Source organism: Cannabis sativa, chromosome 3, assembly GCF_029168945.1.
Source record: "Cannabis sativa cultivar Pink pepper isolate KNU-18-1 chromosome 3, ASM2916894v1, whole genome shotgun sequence".
In the NCBI taxonomy this organism is placed as follows: domain Eukaryota; kingdom Viridiplantae; phylum Streptophyta; class Magnoliopsida; order Rosales; family Cannabaceae; genus Cannabis; species Cannabis sativa.
The window spans coordinates 10113364-10133616 of NC_083603.1; the positions used below are offsets into that span (position 1 = coordinate 10113364).

Below are 20253 nucleotides of genomic sequence, written 5' to 3' on the forward strand. Positions count from 1 at the left end.
GTTGCTTAGAACAGGTGTAGGTAGCCTATTTATGAGATACACAGATGTTTGAAATGCATCTACCCAAAACTTTAGTGGCATGCTTGCTTGAGCTAGTAAAGTTAAACCCATTTCCACTATGTGCCTATGTTTTCTTTCAGCTCTTCCATTTTGAGCTGAAGTGTGGGGGCATGAATGGTGAAATTGAATTCCATGAGTTATTAAAAACTGATCAAAAGCCTGAAACTCTCCTCCCCAATCAGTTGTAATGAACTTAATCTTTGTTTCAAACTGATTTTCAGCCATTGTTTTGAATTGAGTGAAGCCATTAAGGGCATCCGATTTTTGCTTTAATGGATACAACCATGTGAAGCGGCTGTAATCATCAAGAAAGTGGATATAAAATTTGAAATTAGTGTTGGAGTTGATTGGGGCAGGACCCCACAAATCTGTATGAATTAATTCTAACATTTTGGTTGCTCTACTATTAGACAATTTAAAGGGCAATGCATGAGACTTTCCATATTGACAAGCATCACAAAAGCTTTCATTGTTGTTAAAAGAAACTGGTACATTGCTAGAATTTAAAACAAGTTTAAGAATTTTAGATGATGGATGGCCTAGTCTCCTATGCCATACATCTTTCTTGGAAAGAAAATTAGACTGTCTATTAATACTAGCAGAGCAAACAAAATCATGAGTAGATGGGGCTGACTGAGTTGGTTGACACACAGGCTTTGAAAGTGGGGAATTTAGTTGGTATAGCCCATCCTTAAGCATCCCTGTGAGCAGCACCTTCCTTGTGACCTTGTCCTTCACAAAGCAAAAATCAGAATCAAATTCAATAAGGATGTCATTATCTGTTGTTAGCTTGGAAATACTTATAAGCTTTTTGGCCATTTCAGGAACAAGTAAAACATCTTTTAGAACAAGAGTTTTAAATGGAACATTTGTAGATAAAATACCAGATCCAATGTGAGTTATTGCCAAGGGATGACCATCACCAACAACAAGTTTATCCTTACCACCATAGCTACTCTTTTGACTCATATTACTGCCTTCTGGTCTGACGTGGTTGCTGGCTCCACTGTTAGCATACCACACTTCACTGTCCACGACTTCGGGAGTAGCAACAAAGGCAGCAGGTCCTTGTTTTCCTTGAGATTGATTCTGGTGTGGATCAGCACCCATATAGGTATCATCATACCTATTATAGCACACTGCAGCCGAGTGACCATACTTGCCACACACTTGGCAAGTAGGTTTCGAGTTGTTGCTAAATCTACCACGTCCCCTGCCTCGAGAGCCACCACCACGACTGCTGTTGGGATAGTTTCCACGATCAGTAGCTGAGTTTTGTTGTGTGTTACTGCCTCTTCCTCGACCAGTATTCTGAGATCTGTTAGCAAGGTTGGCAGTCGGCTGTGATGTACTTTTAGGCATTCCATTCAAGTTTTGCAAGTGTTCGATCTTGCTATCAAAGCTAAGTAATAGCTCCTGCAGTTCCTGCCATGTAGTACTAGGGCGTGCCTCAATTTGCAAAACAATAGGCAGGTAAGTAGCACTAAACCAGATAAAATATTAGCATTCAAGTGATTTTCAGGGTAGGGATCCCCTGCAAGTGCTAGGCTATCAGCCCAAGCCTTCTTCTGTCTAAGATAATCAACCATAGTCATATTACCTTTTCTTACTGTTTGAATGGCTGTTCGAGTGTCATCCATTTTGGATTTTGAGTGAGCTCCGTAGAGATTTTCCAAGGCTTTCCAAAGTGCAGCTAAAGTGCTACATCCCATAACTTCTGTGGCTATGGATTCTGTCATGGAACTGTATAACCAGCCATCAAGAGTTGATCACTAACAACCCAATGTTCATAATTCGGATTGATTTGAACAGTGAGCCCGACTCCTTCTTCTTCTGAGGAAACAACAGCAGGTATGAATTCCATGGGACAAGGACGAGTGCCATTGACAAAACCGTCGAGTCTATGGCCACAAATAATGGTGGAGACCATAGTCTTCCACAAAGTGTAGTTGCTTCTGTCGAGTTTTAAGGGAAAGGGCTGGTTCAAGGTGTTGAAAGGTTGTGTGAAATTAGAGACGTAGCTCGATTGAGCAGAGGGAGTATTTGTTATAGTAGGGTTACTGGAGATTGGAACTCCATTGTTGTTGGCAGGGGCTCCTGCTGGAGTCTGAGACTGATTTGTAGACATTGGCGTTGGCCTAAATTGGCTCTGATACCAAGAGAGAAATCAGGAAATAAATGCAGAAATTAAACTCAGCTCAAATTATGCTGAGGGATTTCATTCCTTTTATAGAGAATATTACAAACGGATACAATTGTAATTGTGACAAGTGGCAGTATTTAATTTGACAATGAATAACAGAAAATCAGCTTTGGGATTTGTACAATCATTAGAAAATCATTCCTGAATCATTGGGGAATATTCGGCAGGTACTGATGAGCTGTCATTATGATTCCTCTGCTGTGATGCTCTGTGAATGCAGCACACTGAAAGCTGCTGTGAAGACTCACTCAAGTCTTGACAAAAACCTTGAAAAACAAGCTTACCGGCAAACTTGCCAGGATGACTGTCTTCTCTAGCATTGGCAGTTGGAACTTGTTTCCCAGGTGTTTTTTGCTCTTTGTTTCACTTGGAGAATTATTCTAATGTATTTCTTAGCTCATTGGGACTTAAAACCATAAAAGATTTGAAGCCTAACACGTCAAAACAAAGTCTTCTTCCTCAGCTTCGGTACATAGTAAAAATTGTGTGAAAATTGCGATTTCTTATTTTAGACGTTAAAATCCATTTTTTTATATCGGAAGACTTGTTGATATGGTCTTCAACCCATTAGGAGTACCTTCACGAATGAATGTAGGACAAATATTTGAATGCTCGCTCGAAATTGATTTTTATGGGTTGAAATTACGTGTACTATAGAATTTTTATAAATATTTAGATATAAATGGATAAATTTTAGTTTTAGGTAACTTATGGTATTTTTTTATTTTAAATTATTATGTAGTTTTTTTTTTCAATTTTTTTAAGTTTCTTTTATTTTTTCCCAGACATAGAAAACCCATTTCCATTTTTACCTCTTCGTCTTCTCCTGTCTTCTCCTATTTCCTTCTCAAGCGAAGCTTCTTCTTAGGCAGATTTGAGATGTGATTTCTTTTTTAGGTGGAGTTAGGGGTTCGATTTCCTTCTTCGCCAAAGCTAGTGGTTCGATTCCGGTGTAGTTGGTGGTGCGAGTTTTCCTCCGGTAAAGCTCATGTTGTTTAGGCAGAGCTATGGTTGTTTAGGCAGAGATCTGGTTGCTCAGGCGAAGCAGAGGTTCGATTCCACACTCGTTTGCTTCTTACCTTTCTATTCTCCCATTTTCACATCATTTTCTTCTTACAAGAACAAAAATCTTAGACCTAGGAAGCAACTTTCAATCCCGAATAGTATATACATTCGATTCTTGTCTTCCTCATTGAAAGATTTTAAGCACTCAATCCCCAAGTAACCTAGGTGACTTTTTTCAATTGGGTATGTTTTCAAATTACTTTTAGTTCACATCTTTGGATTGCACACTTTCAAATAAGCATGATGGCACTGTATTTTCTAATCCACTCTTCTTCTGTTTTTACTTCAGCTCAAATAAGATATGTCCATAACTCAATTCGTGGTCCTTGGTTTGAGAAATTGTCCACACAATTCAAAATAATACTTAGCATAATGAGGAAGATTGTGTAGTTCAAATTGTCAACTGAAGGAGAATTCAAGTTCAGATCTTGATCATACTCTGCAACATAAAGGATCAAGGGTTAGACATCTGAACAATATGAGTCATATTATTCTGCTGCCATCGATGTAAAGTTTTTTATTTTATGTGTTTATTTCATTATTTTAGAGAATTCATATTTAGGATGTTAGATTATAGAATTATAATCAAACATTCATGTTAGTAAATCTAAATTATGGTAAAATAATTTCTAACAGAAACCCCATGTCAGGTGAAGGGATGGTTCAAATGATGGAATTATTTTTTCTCGAAAAAATTAATAACACTGCCAAAAGAGTTTATTCATTACACTTAAGAGAAAAATATAATTTTTCCCATTAAGGCTTGAATAAAAAGTCCTTTTTAATTTCTAAAAATAACTTTTTAGGGGACAATTGTTATGCTCCTATTTCGAGCAATAAATATGGTCACAACACGTGCACTAGAGCTTGAGAATACAAGTGAATCCACCTAAGAAAATTAAATATGGTATTTATAATGTCTCAGAGATTACTATGAACAGTTTTATATTTTATTGTTACCATTATAATAATTAAGGGTAAGTCAAAAGTATTAACTATTAAATAGAAAGTCAGCAAAAACTGAGATATCATATATAATATTCATCTCAGGATAAATGAGTACAGAGTACATACTTTCTACAAAAGAAATATGAGATGTGTGAAGGCAAGATGAGTCATAACATAAAGTATGTACGCTACAAGACGGATTCGAGAAAACCTGTATAGAGGACTATGGAAGTTATTAGCGAGTAGTTCAATGTAAGAGAGCATCTTGGTAAATAATCATTCATTATGTAAGGCCAAAAGACGCTTACTAGGTAGTTCTACATTTTATCACATGTTGTAATTACATGAAACGTGGGGATTATCCATGTTTTAGGAGCAGTTATTTAGATAAGACCCAAGGGAATAACTGCCATATGAGAAATCTTATAACTAGGGATAAACCCATTGTGTAGAAGAGGGGGTAGAAAGGATTGAGTGATCACTTTGATAAAATAAGTCATCTCTTTTCTCATTATTTTTAGAACTCTATACTCTGTATTCTATAAGATAATCATCAAGAAATAAGATGGACTCGTGGACTATGTAGATTTAACTACAAAATCACGTAAAATATCTTGTGTCATTTATTCTATATTTTATAATTTCTTTAAGGCTTTATGCAAAGTCAGTCGTTTAATTCATGAAAAAGATCTTATTTATTATTAACAAAATTATGAGTTAATACTTCAGCTTATAATCAAAACAAATAGTAATACACCGATGCTAATTATTTTTTTTTTTTACTTTGGTTATGAACAGAAGCAAAAAAAGGTTAAAGAAATTTGAACCACTACACCACCACAACCACCACACTACTACAAATTGTGCGATTCACATATACACAGATTTAAACCACCATTCAAACCAAAAATATACAAATTTAAACCACTGCACCACCACCATTGCAGCACTAACATTGGAATTCCACCATCGCATCACCACCCCATCGCACCACCAAAACCTTGAAAAAAGGAAACATCAAATGAAAAAAAAAAAAAAGAGATAGAAAGAGGGAAAGAGAGAGGGGGAGAAATTGAGAGAGAGAGAGAGAGAGAGAGAGAGAGAGAGAGAGAGAGAGATCAAAAGAGGGAGAGAGAGAGAGAGAGAGAGAGAGAGAGAGAGAGGAAATGGAAGGCGACTCTAGGTTATGTTAGGCCTTTTATATTTGTAGGGTTTTTTAAAATGGGTTGAAGCCCAAATCTATTATTTTTATTTTAAAAAAACCAAATTATTTGCATCAGTTCACAACCTAAGCAAAAAATAACCTATTTGTGTGTCAGTTGTGAACTGATGCCAATGCCTTAAAAATTGACACAAATCGTGCTTCACTTAATGACTAACGCAAAAAATCGACCACAAATTTATTGTGTCAATTTTGTAATTTCACCGACCAAAATTTGAGGTTCTAGATGAAGTTTAGCTGTGATTAGAGACATTTTTCATATTTAGAGATGTTTAATGATGATCGTAGCGATGCATTTGCGATATGAGACTAAAAAATGCAAAGTACATCGCCAAACATCTATAATCATCGTGAAAACTTTAGTGTGTTTTAGCGACATTTAGTGATGTGATTTAGTGACATTTAGTGATGCTTCGCAACATCGTGAAAACTAGAAAACAAAATCCAGAAAGAGAGCGATGGGTTGAGAACTATGGCAATTTCGAGGGTTTCAGGGTGGTTGAGCTTGTGGATTTTAGGGGTTTTAGAGTGGCTGAGCTCATGGATTTCAGGAATTCTGGGGTGGTTGAGCTTATAGATTTAGGGCTTTAGGGTGGAGATGGAGAGAGTTAAAGAGAGGCCGTCAGGGAAGAAAATCGCAGGGGGCTTGTGATTGGAGTTCTAGGTCTAGGTTTGACAGCAGGGGTTCTGGGTCAAGGTTGAACGCCAAAGAGTGAGAGAGTAAGAGAGTTAGGCTATTTTTGAGATGTAAGGTTATTTTTGGGAGGAAAAGATACTAAAAGTATAGATACCCTATTTCTAATTGGGTGGTATATTGAAAGACCATGCTTTACATTTAAGCATGCTAAGTAAAATTTCCCTTTCCATAATCTGAAATTTATAAAATACACTGTTAATACATTTTTGAAAAAAAAAGATAAAAAAATAGGTTTAGTTGACCTTTACACACCAACCCCATCGAACAAGAATGATCACCATCATTGGTGGAATAGGAGATCTGAGCACTACTGAAGAGAGAGAGAGAGAGAGAGAGAGAGAGAGAGAGAGAGAGAGAGAGAGAGAGAGAGAGAGAGAGAGAGAGAGAGAGAGAGAGAGAGAGAGAGAGAGAGGACCCAAATTTGGGCCCCAGACCCAGACTCCAAACCCCAGACTCCGGACGCAGATCGGCCTATCCACTATCCCATGTATGTGAGAGATGCAAAAAAAAAAAAATGTTAGACAAAAAAATTAAAAAAAAAATTATTTGAAAATATTAAATAATATTTTGATGTTTTCAGTTTTTTCTTTCTTTTTTTTTTTAAACTTAATTTTCATAAAATGTTTTTAAAAAGTTTGGCCAACACACCCCTATTGGTTTTAAAAGCAATTTTATGTTTTAAAAAGTGAAAACAATTTGTAAGTTATGAAACTAAATACCCTTTGTTCTTCAATTTTTGGAGTGAATAAATAGGTTTTATCCCCCTCCCCCGAGCTATGAACCTTAGAGTTTTACCCCTTGAACTTTTCTCTGTTGCAAAAATTTCCCTTAAATTATAAAAATTGTTGTAAATGTCCCCTTGTTGTTGCATTCTGGTCATTTATTAAAATAAGGCTAATTATGATTTTTGCCCCCTGAACTTTGACATGTACCAAATGATACCCCTTGAACTTTTAAGGTCGTTAAAAATATCCCTGAACTATTGAGATTGTTGGATTTAAGGACTTTTGTCTAATTTCATTAAATTTTATTATTTCATTGATTGTTTATGTACTAAACCATGCTCCCCAGACTTTGATATATACCAAATCATACCTCTCGAACTTTGAAATGTGCTAAATTATGCCCCTTGAATTTTCATCCATATTAGACTTTTTTACTAAAATTGAACAAAAGTCCTTAAATCCAACAATCTCAATAGTTTAGGGGGCATTTTTAACGACCTTAAAATTTCAAGGAGCATAATTTAGTACATGTCAAAGTTCAGGGGACAAAATTCCTAATTAACCTTAAAATAATTTATTGATATAACACTAACATCACGTTAATCTAGTCCAATTCAAGAGTCCAAATAAAAAATAAATTACTACTTAGCAGTCTAATGGTAAATTATGAGAGTATGTTTGTGCATTCTTAGAGTTATTGTTTATATGTTTAATATTAATAAATTGAATTTTAAGTAGCTTAAAGTTGTTAAATAAGTACTTGTACTATAATTATACCTATAAGTATAACCTATGGCTATGAATTATCCATCGTTCTAATCTAATTAGTTAAAGATAATCCATAGATGATCTACAATGAATAGGGACAAATTTACTGTTCTACCCTTCAATGTATTTTATCTTTAAAACACTTAGCTACCTATAAATGATATTTCATTAAACTAATATAATTACTGAAATGAGATCTCAATCATTTACTCTATTAAGCCAAGCTTGAAATAAATCATCGTTTCAATTTTAAAACTTGTAGAAGCTATAAATTCTATATCTATAATTAGCACTCCTACTCAATTGCACTATCATGTTCCCAAGATGTAAGTATTCGCCCAAACCATTGGTTAGCTTTCACAAACAACTCTAAGAACATAAATAACACAATTGAGATCGAACATAACCATCTCAGAATTAAAATCTATTGACTTAAGATCAATTAGTGATATATATTGCTCTTAGAAAGATAAAATGGTAAGTTTATGATATCTTATCCAAGTTCAACATCGGTCCAGTCTGATGTATACTCCATATATCCGATCCTATCATACTTTGCCAATACCCTGGAAAGGACATAAAACTTATTCAAGGTGTAAGTAAGCTCTTATCGCTGATTATCATATCAGTTTAAATCCAGTGTACTGACAAAATCATGGGACTTATACTTTGAAACATATAATCATAATTACATTCCATTGTGTTGACAACACTATAATCATGAATAATTAAATGTTCTAGATTTAATAGAATTTATACGTTAACCATATAATTATGAAATAAATCATGTGAATTATGTAACATAAAATGATTTTTAATTTTAATAACTAATAATATGGTTTTTAAGGTATAATTTTGTAAAAATATGGGTTTTTTTTTTTTTTAAAAAAAAATATTTTATAAATTTTATAGAAAAAAGTTAAAAAAAATATAAGAAAAATAGTATACAGAAATTGGTTACCCTTTATGGGGGGAGGTTAAAAATACCACTTTTATTAATCAATTGATGAAATTTACCTCTAATTTTATATTTAATTGAAACATACCTCTTTTTATATGTATTGTACCCAAAATACCCTAACATAAGAGAGTCACATGGACAATATCTTAAAGAGACAGGGGTAAAATTGGTACAATATTTAAAAAAAGAGATAAAAATGATAGACTTTAAAAAAGAGGGTAAAAATAAAAGAGGACAATATAAAAAGGGTATAGAGTGTAATTTCCTCCTTTTAAGGTATCTGGTTACCTATTTAGGGTAACTGGTTACCACTCTGGTTAATTACCCAAAGATACTTGGTTATTCTTATCTAGTTTTCCTAAATTTTTAAATTTTTTCTTAAATTTTTCCTATAAAATAGCTTTTTTGAAAAAAAAAAATACTTTGGCACAAATTGTATAAAAACCATTAAATTTGTAATTTGTTAATATAAAATTTGCCTTATTCTATAAGTCCAATATGTAAATGGGCTGGGCCTTAAACCCCATATATAGTAGTTTTTATGAAAAGTATCAGAAATACTTATTACTTTTTATATATCATACAAATAAATAAAAAAAAATATATACGAAAATATGCTAAGAATATGCCAAATATATATCATATATCTCATACATTAATCAAACATAATAAAGTAAAACTTAAAATCTAAATGCTAGAAACATAAAAATATAATGTTTAATTTTAAAAATTATACTTTATGAAGAAGAAATAAAATATTTGTTCAATAATAACAAAGGTTACTTCCACATTATTTTTAGAACAAAGTGAAATTGCAGGGACAACCATATATAAATATATATATATACCCATATTTATATATATAATACACCTAATATAGATCACAGTAAGAAACTTCTTGTGATCAATCTTATTGCAAAATATACAGTGAATGAAGGGTGTACATATGTATGTGGAAAGTAGACCTGCACATGTGTTACTGGTAGTAGCTCTAGCGCCGTTCGAGTGGATTCTTCTGAAATAATAAAAATTAAAGAATAAAGTTAAAACTAATACCAAAGTCAAATAGTTGATGACTAACATGCTTAATACTGCCTTTTATAATTGATTAGTAATTTTTTATTATTTTTATTAAAGTAAAATAAGGGGAACTTATTACTGTGAGAATTGGGAAACCAAAGCCACATGCCTACGCTACAATACATGAGTGGTAAAGCCTTACCAAAGGCTCCTGGTCGAACAACAGTATTAATACATTTTATATGAACAAATATGTTTTAAGGCAAATATTTAAGTGATTCACTCAACTAGAAAATGTGTGAAATAATACATTAAATATTTTTTATTATTCAATCTTACAATACATAATAAGGAAAAAAATCCAAACGAAATAATTGTAGTAAAGAATATTTACATGCACAACAACAACACCTAAATAAGAGGCTTTATTCCATATTTATGGAAAGATTAGTGGTAATATTGTAAGTTAAAGTTTTTCTCTTTCTTCCTTCTCTCTACGAACTTCACCGACAACCATGCATAGCAAAGGGAGAAAATAATTTGGAAAAAACTAAGGCAAATAAGACTAAAAAAATTGGCACTTTTCTTTGGGATAGGATCAAAACCAAATCTATGAATGTGGTTCTGGATATTTAAGAACTAGAAGTGCAGGATGAGTCGAAGAATGATGATGTGGTTTAAGGGAAGATTTACTCGATCTCCTCAGGAAACGAAAGAGTTTTGAGTAGGAAAAGTGGGATTCAATAAGATATTTTTGACTAGTTGAGTATTGCTAAAAAAGTTTTGCAAGATGTGGATGTTGGGAAGAATGACTATTTCCTCCAATTTTCACATCTGATCATATCGTGGTGAATCTAAAAAGTAGATTTGAAGTTCCTCTAGTCTCCGAAACTAAATTGAAACAGAGCAAGAAATCAAGTGTGAAGATCGAGCCAACTGAGGAGATTAGCTACTAGCAACCTTCGATTGTGTGCTTGAAGGAGGGTTCATCTTCTTCGATTGTGTCTAGTTTATGAATTTTTCACTAAGATATGGCTTGATTGTGAAGAAATAGTGTTTTGGAGTTATTTGTTAATTAAGAGACTTTATGTAGTCTAATTAATAAATATTATAAATGACAGTTTTATTTGATAGTTATTTTAATTATTAAATAAATAGTTTTGGCATTTATAGGGTTGAAATTGTAAAAAGTGGTATTTTTAAAAAATAGGTAAAATAGTTGGGAAAAATGACAAAACCTAAACTTGAGTGGGGCCCATTAAGTGGCTGGCCATCAAGTGTAATTTCGACCCTATTTTATCATTTTTTTTATTCTTAATAATTCAACCCTAACCCTAAGAGAAGTAGTATATAAGGATAATTAAGGTCTCTTCATCCAACTAATGCCTCCAAAGCTAAAAACCTAGCTTTCTGATGAGGCATCTTCCTTCTTCTTCTTCCTCTTGAATTTTCGAAACACTAAGCCTTTCTTCACAAAATATTATTCAGCCATTAGTGATTGAGTAAGTGCCCACACACATCAAGTTGGTCCTCAATCATAGTGTATAGTGTGTAAGACTGTGAAGAATCTAAACACAAGGAAGGAGTTTCGGGCTCAGATCTTGGTAATACTCTGCTACAAAAAGGATACAAGGGTTAGAGATCTGAGTGGAAGGAGTCATTTAATTCTCACTGTAAGGTTTCTCATAACTTTTATGTGTTTAAATTACATTGTTTTAGAAATTCATATTAGGATGTTAAAAACATACATGGTAGTAAATCTAGATCATGGTAAAACATATTCCAACAACCAAATCCATAATCACCAATTAATGGGTGAATCCATGGAGTTGTTGGAAAGCAGGAGAGAGGCTTCCCAAGTGCGATTGGCAGTATACCAACGAAAGGTAGCCAGATACTTTAATTCTAGAGTCAGGGAAAGGAGCTTCAAGGTAGGAGACTTAGTACTACGAAGGGTCTTAGCCAATACTAAAGACCCTACGGTGAGGGTGCTACGACCAAATTAGGAAGGTCCATACGAGATTACACAAATAGTACCCCATGGCATGTACAAGCTAGGTTGTTACGACTCTTAGATGAACCTACTGGTACCCCAATATTGGAATGGTCAACACCTCTACAAGTATTATCAATAAAAGTTGTTCTTCAGCAACAAATTATGTTGTGGGTATGCTTGTTAGCAAAGTTATGATTTCTATTAGTTTTCATTCTTTTCTTTTAGATTTGTCTTAAATTAAGGCAGATACTGCCAATTAGTGATGTAATAAGGCATGATTGCCAATTTCATTCATAAATAAAATTGCAAGTTATTTTCACATAACAACGCAACTTGTATGATTATTATTGAATCAAATTGTAAGCCAAACAACGGTCAATAGTGTATGGGGTTATAGTGGGCAGCCAAGGTATAAATTTTACTTTCTCCCTGAGTTTACTTGTATCTTTGTGATTTCTGATGAAAAAAAATTCCCTGATCATACTTTTTCAAAAAACTAATTAAAAACAGCCTAGGTTGATAATATGTCAACCTGGGCGCTGGGTCCAGTTTCAGACCCTTAGACTATTCTGTTTACTCCCTAGAAATATTTGAATCTTAATCTTTGATGAAAACAGAGAATATGCCCGGAATACTTTTCAGAAAAACTCCTCGGAATTTGCCCAAGTTGACAAAATGTCAACCTGGGCTCTGGCCCCTTATTTTGGCCTCCAGGTTGATCTGCTTCTTCCCGGAAAGTACTTGTTGCAACATTTTTGATGAAGGATAAGAATATGAATGACTTGAATTTTTAGTTTCATGCTTGGAAGTGGTTCAGTTTGACAAATTGTCATCTTGGACGTTGAGTGCCCGAGCACCGGGGGCTCCAGGTGCTCAATAATTAAAGTTCTCTAAATCTGATTCTGATGCCTCAAATATGTTCGTGGTATATCTAGTTCATGTACTCTAGTGCAAAGTTTGACCCATTTTCACTTAGACAGTCCCAAAAACTTAAACCTTAGTTATGTTTGCAACTTGGGTGCTGGGTGAAACCCTAAGCACTCGGGTTGATTTTTGAGGTGTTATTTCATGTGTTTTCAGCTCCTGGACTCTGGACTTGGATGATTCATGTCTTCATGGCATAGAACATTGAATGATAATGAGTTGGAAACAACTTGGCAGGATCCAAACACCCATTCTGGAGTTCCTGAAGTCAACATAGGCGTAGGGCTAGGATTCCCTCCCAGGTCGACTTGCTATGATCTGGGACTACTCAACTCCAGGATATTTTTTTTCTTGCCATGTTTCAAACATTGATCTCCATATCATCATGGATGCTTTTGGTGTAAACACAAAATTTACACAAACCGTTTTTGATGAAATTCATATTATTTTAATTATGTTTCACCGACAATGTTAAGTTGTGCTATGAATTAATTTGTCTTTGGCAGTTTGGAAGTCAGTACATATATTAACTATTATGTTTTTGCTTTTTCTAGCTCTTTTTATCTAGTTGATCAGACTTGTGTTTCCTCAGTTAGGTTTTTCTTGCTTATTAATAGTACCCTTCAAGGTTTTTTCACAGCTAAGAGGGGACTCAAGCAAGGAGATTTGATATCTCCCTTATTTTTTGTCATTGACATGGAATATCTCATACTGATACTCAATTTATTCTTAGTAGTTCTGAGTTTTCCCAAAGTACTTTCCCCATTAGATGCTTGGGTATTCCGCTATGTGCTTCTTAAATTTCTAATATAGATTGTCATTCATTAAATGAAAAAAAAAATTGGCTAGAATTAAGCTGTGGAGTTCTAGGCACATCTCTTATCCAGGTAGAAGTATTTTATTAACTCAGTTTTAATGGCCATTCACACACATTAGGCGCAACTTATGATTTTAATCAAGTATATTATATTCTTGAGCAAAGCAATGCTATATGTAGGTCCCATCTCTTTGGAAAGGAGTTTTTGATACAGCTAGCCCAGGGCTTGTTGCTTGGAAGACTATCTGTCATTCTAAGAACAATTGTGGACTTGGCTTCAAAAATATTGAATATTAGAATGTAGGAGCCTTAAGTAAATATATGTTGGACATTCCTACCAAAAAAGATATTTTGTGAGTGTGTTGGGTGCATTCAATTTATGTAAAGGATCAAGATTGGTGGAGCTATGAGGCTCCTATGAGCTCTAGCTGGTACTGGAAAAAAATAGTGATGGCTAAGAACATAATTAGTGGTAAAATTTAGGCTAATATAAGATGAACTTTAGCATTTTTGCTATTTTTTATAAACTTTGGCCGAGAATTAGTGGGGAAAAAAGTAGTTCTCCATCATTTGGAGTATAGGTAGAGTGTTACTAAACATAAATTCAATGCTTGGCTTGTCTAATGGAAGTGTCTTCAAACTAGAGTTTGTTTGCTCACTTTCAGGTGCATTTCTGTTTTAACTGCATGTACAATAAGAAAATTCAGATAGCTTTATGCAATTGGATTGGGATAAATATGCATCAAAATAATTTAAATTATTATTTGAAATAGGTGAAACGCTGCAAAACACTAAAAAAAATTTTACTTTTAGTCACAACAAAATTTGTGACTAAAGATAAAAAAGTTGTGGCTAATTATAAATTATCATTATTGTGTTGTGACTAAAAGGTCCGTGGCAAAAAGTATTAGTCACAAAAATTACAATTTGTTGTGACTAAACTAAAAGTATTTTTAGTCATAATATTTGTTGTGACTAAAACTAAATTAGTGACAACTTGTAACTAAATACTATATTTTAGTCACAAGTAACTTTTTGTTGTGACTAAAAGTCACATTTAGTCACAAAAAGATTATGTTGTGACTAAAATGTTGTCACTAAAAGTAGTAATTTTTTGTATTGAAAGATCGAAGATTAGAAGATAAGTTTTTGCTATTTCCTTAATGCTTTAGTTTATAATATTTGGGATGCCCGAAACAATTCTCTTTAGAATGGCCAAGTTTATCCTATTAATTTTCTCATACATAAAATTAAAAGAGAAATTCGTATTAGGTTTTCTCATTTTTAAAGGGAGAAATTAGTATAGAAGACATAGAGTGGTTGGATATATTGAGTATAACTTATTAATTGTACTCTAATTATTTTTCAGTTGTAAAAAGTAATAAAATTCTTATTTACTTACCAAAAAAAGAAAAAAATTGTTTTATTGTTTTAAAGTCAATATAGGTTATTTTTAGGGGAATTACCCCATATACTATTTTTTTAACTTTTTTTTTTTTTTTCAAATTTACAGTTTGGGTTTTTAAAGTGGTTGCAGCGCTAGTTGCAATAGGAGTTCTGTACGATTTGTTGCAATTTAGGTTGCAGCGCTAGTTGCAATAGGGGTTTTTATGTAGAATTCCGTAAAAATGCAAAAAAAAAAAAAAAAAAAAAAAAACTGTTTAGAAATGTAAAAATGAAAAAGCCCCTTATTTTTATGTATTTTCTATAAATTTTACTTCTTTTTTACAATTTAAAATCAATTTATATTAAAATTTTCAATGTGTTTTCGGATACATGTTTAGGTTCTAATGAGGATAAATAATAAACTTGTTATCATGTTGTAGCCTGTAACATGAATGATGAGGAGGTGCAAATATTTCTTGATCTTTTGGGCTTTGTCCTTTGCCTTTCTGTTGTCTTGGTATTCCAATTTGCTCTAAAAGAATGATTGTGGTTGTCTAGTTGAAAAGTGGTATGTTGCATCTTGTAGGAGTTTCAGTACTAAAAATCTGTAATTTGCAAGTAGAGTTTTTATATACTCTATCTTGTTATCTATTTATTCTTTTTATGGACACAAATCATGATCCTCCCCAAGAACATTATAGGAAAATCAACAAGATCTGTCGAGCTTTCTAATGGAAGAGTCCTTTACTATCAAGCTCCCAAGATACATTACTTGGAAAGATGTTTGCAAGTAAAAAAATATGGTGGGTTGGGCTTGAGGGATAAAGAAAATTGGAATACTGCAACCATTGGAAATATATTTGAGTTTGTGGCTCATAAATACGATAACTTGTAAACCAAATGATAGTTCATGCTATGTACATTAAATCTACACATTGGTTGGATTATTCAGCCCCAATTGATAATAGTTGGTACTAGTGGGAGATTGTGGTAGTTAAAGATCAACTCGAGAGTTCTTATTCTTATGTGGTCACTTGCATATGTTGTTGAAGTTCAATATAAGTCATATTTGTGACAAGGTAACTCCTTCTCATTCTATCAATATTGGGATGTTATTGTTTGAAATAGACTTATAGTTCCAAAACACATTCATATTTTGGCTAGCATTGTTGGAGAGACTAACTCTAAACTAGAGACAAACTTGCTTAGTTTGGTATCTACTATGAGTCTACTTATTTGATTTGTGGTTTGAGATCATGATGAATCTTATCATCTCGTCTCTTTTTCCTCCGTACTTTTAGTAAAAGTTGTCTGGTTAAGGTTGAAAATATGTTTGGTATAAAAACCTCATGCCACTATCCCAAATTTACTAAAATGGATTTTGAGAAGTAAATGGAGCTGTTTTAGAAGGCACATCTTCAACTGTCATGGTCACCATCTACCACATTTGGAGGGTTAGAAATGGCGCTCTTTGCAGGGGTGCCCAAAATATGAGCCAAACCATACTACAAATTTTTTTAATTTTAGTCACAATAAAATTTGTAACTAAAGATAGAAAAAATTGTAGCTAATTATAAATTATTATTATTGTATTGTGACTAAAAGGGCCGTGGCTAAAAGTAAGAGTCACAAAAATTATAATTTGTTGTGACTAAATATGTTTTTAGTTACAATATTTATTGTGACTAAAATTAAATTACGGACAACTTGTAACTAAATACTATGTGTTAGTCACAAGTAACTTTTTGAGTAACTTTTTGTTGTGACTAAATGTCTTATTTAATTACAAAAAATTTATGTTATGATTAAAAGGTTGTCAATAAAAGAAGCAGTTTTTTGTAGTGCCATTCAACCTCGCCAACTCAACTCATTTTTTGTAGTAAAAAGTTATGTTAAGAGTAGGTCAATGACTCATTGGGCTGAAAAGTAATAGGCCATATAGTTATGAGTTGGTTATGGGTTGGACATATTCAAAGTCTATATATAACTCAATCCATATCTTTAGAGAAGTTCCAAATTTGAGACAACTTTCATACATAAAATATATTTTGCATTCACAAAATATATACAATCATGTATTTTACGTTTTTATAAATAAATTATATTATTATGATAAACTTAGAAAGTGAATTAACCAAAACACATCACTAACACGTAGTTCATAGTTATCATACTACTTCTACCAACAAGTCTTACGTGAGAATCAATCACAATTATTAAATTTGCTACCCACAAATGATACCACCACCACCTTAGATTTTTTTAAAAGCATATTTACACACAGGTGCATATTTACATGTATCGTTTTATATTTTGTTATGTTTGTAACATAAATATTAAAGCCTAAAATATTCATCTCAATCCAATGAACACACACCCACCCCCTATATTATTGTACAATAAGGAAAAAAAATTAAATGGTTTATAGCTTCTCCAAACCGCAATTATTGAATTTATCCATTAAAATACCTCTAACTCAGCTAACTCAACTCATGTGCGCCCCTAGTTCTTTGGGAAGGAAAAGTTTCCACAATTAATTGTTACATGTTTTACTGAGTTGGTTAAGCAATAAAATCTTTCTCTCAAAAAATAAAGTTTGAGTAGTTTAGCACTAAAAAAATATACAATTTACGTAGTTTTCTTGTTATGGTTATAACATATACTATATTCATAATTCTCCTTGAAAATCTAGTGTATTATTAAATAATCTGAAATTATTTGAAAATTTTCAGTGTCTATTATGACTACAAAAAATATTTTTACACAAAAATTAGAAAAAATATTAGAAGTACGGATGGAGGCACATTGTGGCTTAGTGGGGTCTCCCCTAACTTTTCATTTTTTTTTTAATTTTTAACTAGATATATTTTGATCCCTTTATTTGAAAAAAAAAATTAAAAAAAATCTATTTTAGTCCCCTTAATTATTATTATTAGGATATATAGTGAATACTTAAAATTTTAAGTTTGTAAGCGACATAAGTACTCAATGTTTGTAAAATTGTAATTTTCCTTTAATTTTGTTAGTAAATTTCGTTTTGAATTATTAAAAGAACATTTAGAAGTAGCTAAAAATAAACTTTAAGTTCATGTTACTTATAAACTTAAAATTCGAGTATTATTTATCTTGTTATTTATACTCTTATTATTATTATTATTATTATTATTATTATTATTATTATTATTATTATTAGGCTAATTAGTAATTTTTTTCCCTGAACTTTGACATGTACTAAATCGTGCTCCCTGAACTTTTTTTGCCGTTAAAAATTCTTCTTGAACTATTGAGATTGTAAAATTTAAGGACTTTTGTCTAATTTTAGTAAAAAAATTCTAACATGGATGAAAGTTTAAGGGGCATGATTTGTACATCGGTCGGTTTATACTACATATTTTCTAACCCAACGTAAAGATCGGTTTGTAAAATTCTGCATGCAATCTACCCAATTTTTTTTTAAAAAAAATATTAATCCGACTACGGGTTTGGGCGGTTTGGTCGGGTTAACCCGCCCAAACCGAATTAAGAGGTTTTTTTTTTTTTTTTTAGTTTCAACTAAAACAAAAATTAACCACATAAATACACAATATATGTGAGAAAGAATTTTTTTGAGAGGCTAAGAAAGAATTTTAGGATTTGAGACTTTTTTTTTTAATATATATTATATATTATATAATATATATAAAAAAAGTAAAAATCGGGTTGGGCGTTTTAATTGGGCAGTTTGGGTCAATTTTCAACCCGCCCAATTAAGTGATTGGGTGGTTTAGAATTTTGTCGAGTTTGTCGGTTTGTATTTTTTATCGGTTTTGTCGGTTTGGTTTGGGTGGGTTATTCGAGTTGGGCGGTTTACGAAAATTTTTTGTACAGTCCTATGATTTTGTACCTATCAAAGTTTGAGGGGCATGATTTGGTAGATATGGGAGCATGGTTCAGTACATAAACAATCACTGAAACAGTAAATTGAATGAAATTAGACAAAAATCCTTAAATTTAACAATCTCAATAGTTCAGGGGGAATTTTTAACGGTCAAAAAAGTTCAGAAGGCACGATTTACTACATGTCAAAATTTAGGGGGAAGAATGTTATTATTATTATGTGTTCTGGCCCGGCCCCCTAATACCATTCCCTTTGCCCGTTCACTTGCTCTGGATTTTGAGACTTCCTCTTCTGCTGCTACACTTTTCCTTCAACTGCATAGCCTTAACATTAATTAGAGGCTGGCTTCGTCCTTGAATAGACCGTGCTCAGGGGCAATTAATTTTTTAAACAAATTAATGTTTATTGTTGGCACATATCCTTAGAGTATTTTATGGATATATAGGATTGAACCATATGATATGCAGTTATTAATATAACATTATATATATATATATATATATGATCTTACCGTATAGTAGTACTCTCCATAGGGTTCCAGTTGTTCTGCTAGTTTCCCGTTCTTCATTGGAAAAACCTTCCCATTGGAATACCGAAAAACTCCATCTTTACCAAATTCTTTTTTTTGGAACAAATGGATGGTTTGGAACTGTCTTTTTTTCACCATCAATAGTCACAGGGATCCTTCCTACAAATTAAAACATGTAAATTAATTATACATATATGACGATTAATAATTTGATCATATATATATATACATATGTTTTAATGATTTTAAATATTATGATAAAAAAAAAGCCCTAAATTATATGGAGAAGAAATTAAGATCTTAAGACGTTTATTGCTAAATATTTGAATTATGATAATTAGATCGATATACTTTACTTATTTAACTCTATAGTTAATTATGCGTTATACTGCATATTTATATAAATATGTATATATATATATATATATATCTTGGCGGGTTACAAAATATCTACAAAATTCGCAAAGATTGATTTTATATATATTAATCTCTTCTAAAAAAAACCTTTGAATATCATAAAATATATCTGCATATAATTATTACATATGTAAATAAAGCAAAGCATGAATAGTAATAAGTTACTATGAAATGATAGTAAGAAAAGTTGCATGAAATGATGATCATGTTATATATGAGGCATGCAACACCAGATATATATATATTCATATATATATATATAGATATATGTATATATATTTATATATATATATAAATGCTATGATCAAACCGCTTGGTTCAACAGTGTCTTTTCCATTAAGCCATTTCTTATTGTTGCCCATAGCTATAGCTCTTCTTTGTATCGAGTTTTTTGTATAGTCCTAATATATATAACTTATATATACAAAAAATCAGTTACCATGTCAATATATATACATTTATATATATATATATATATATATTTACATGAAGTTCGAGCTAGCCTTCATCATCATCAGAACAGTGGTTGTTTATTATATATATTTCCAACTATACAAAATAAGTTGACCACATATTAAATTTAGCTATATGGGAATCCTTTATTAAAATAGTTAAGAGAAAACAATAATTAGCTGTAA

At 32.2% G+C, this 20253-nt stretch overlaps 1 long non-coding RNA gene across 1 annotated transcript; it reads right to left on the reverse strand.

Annotated features, from left to right (window-relative positions):
* Positions 1–9470: 9470 nt before the first annotated feature.
* Positions 9471–20026, reverse strand: LOC133035420 (uncharacterized). Its single transcript, XR_009686640.1, has 3 exons — positions 19926–20026; positions 19181–19357; positions 9471–9664 (listed from the first exon to the last, which is right to left on the reverse strand). It is a non-coding gene; the product is annotated as an uncharacterized LOC133035420 (long non-coding RNA).
* Between the last annotated feature and the right edge of the window lie 227 nt (positions 20027–20253).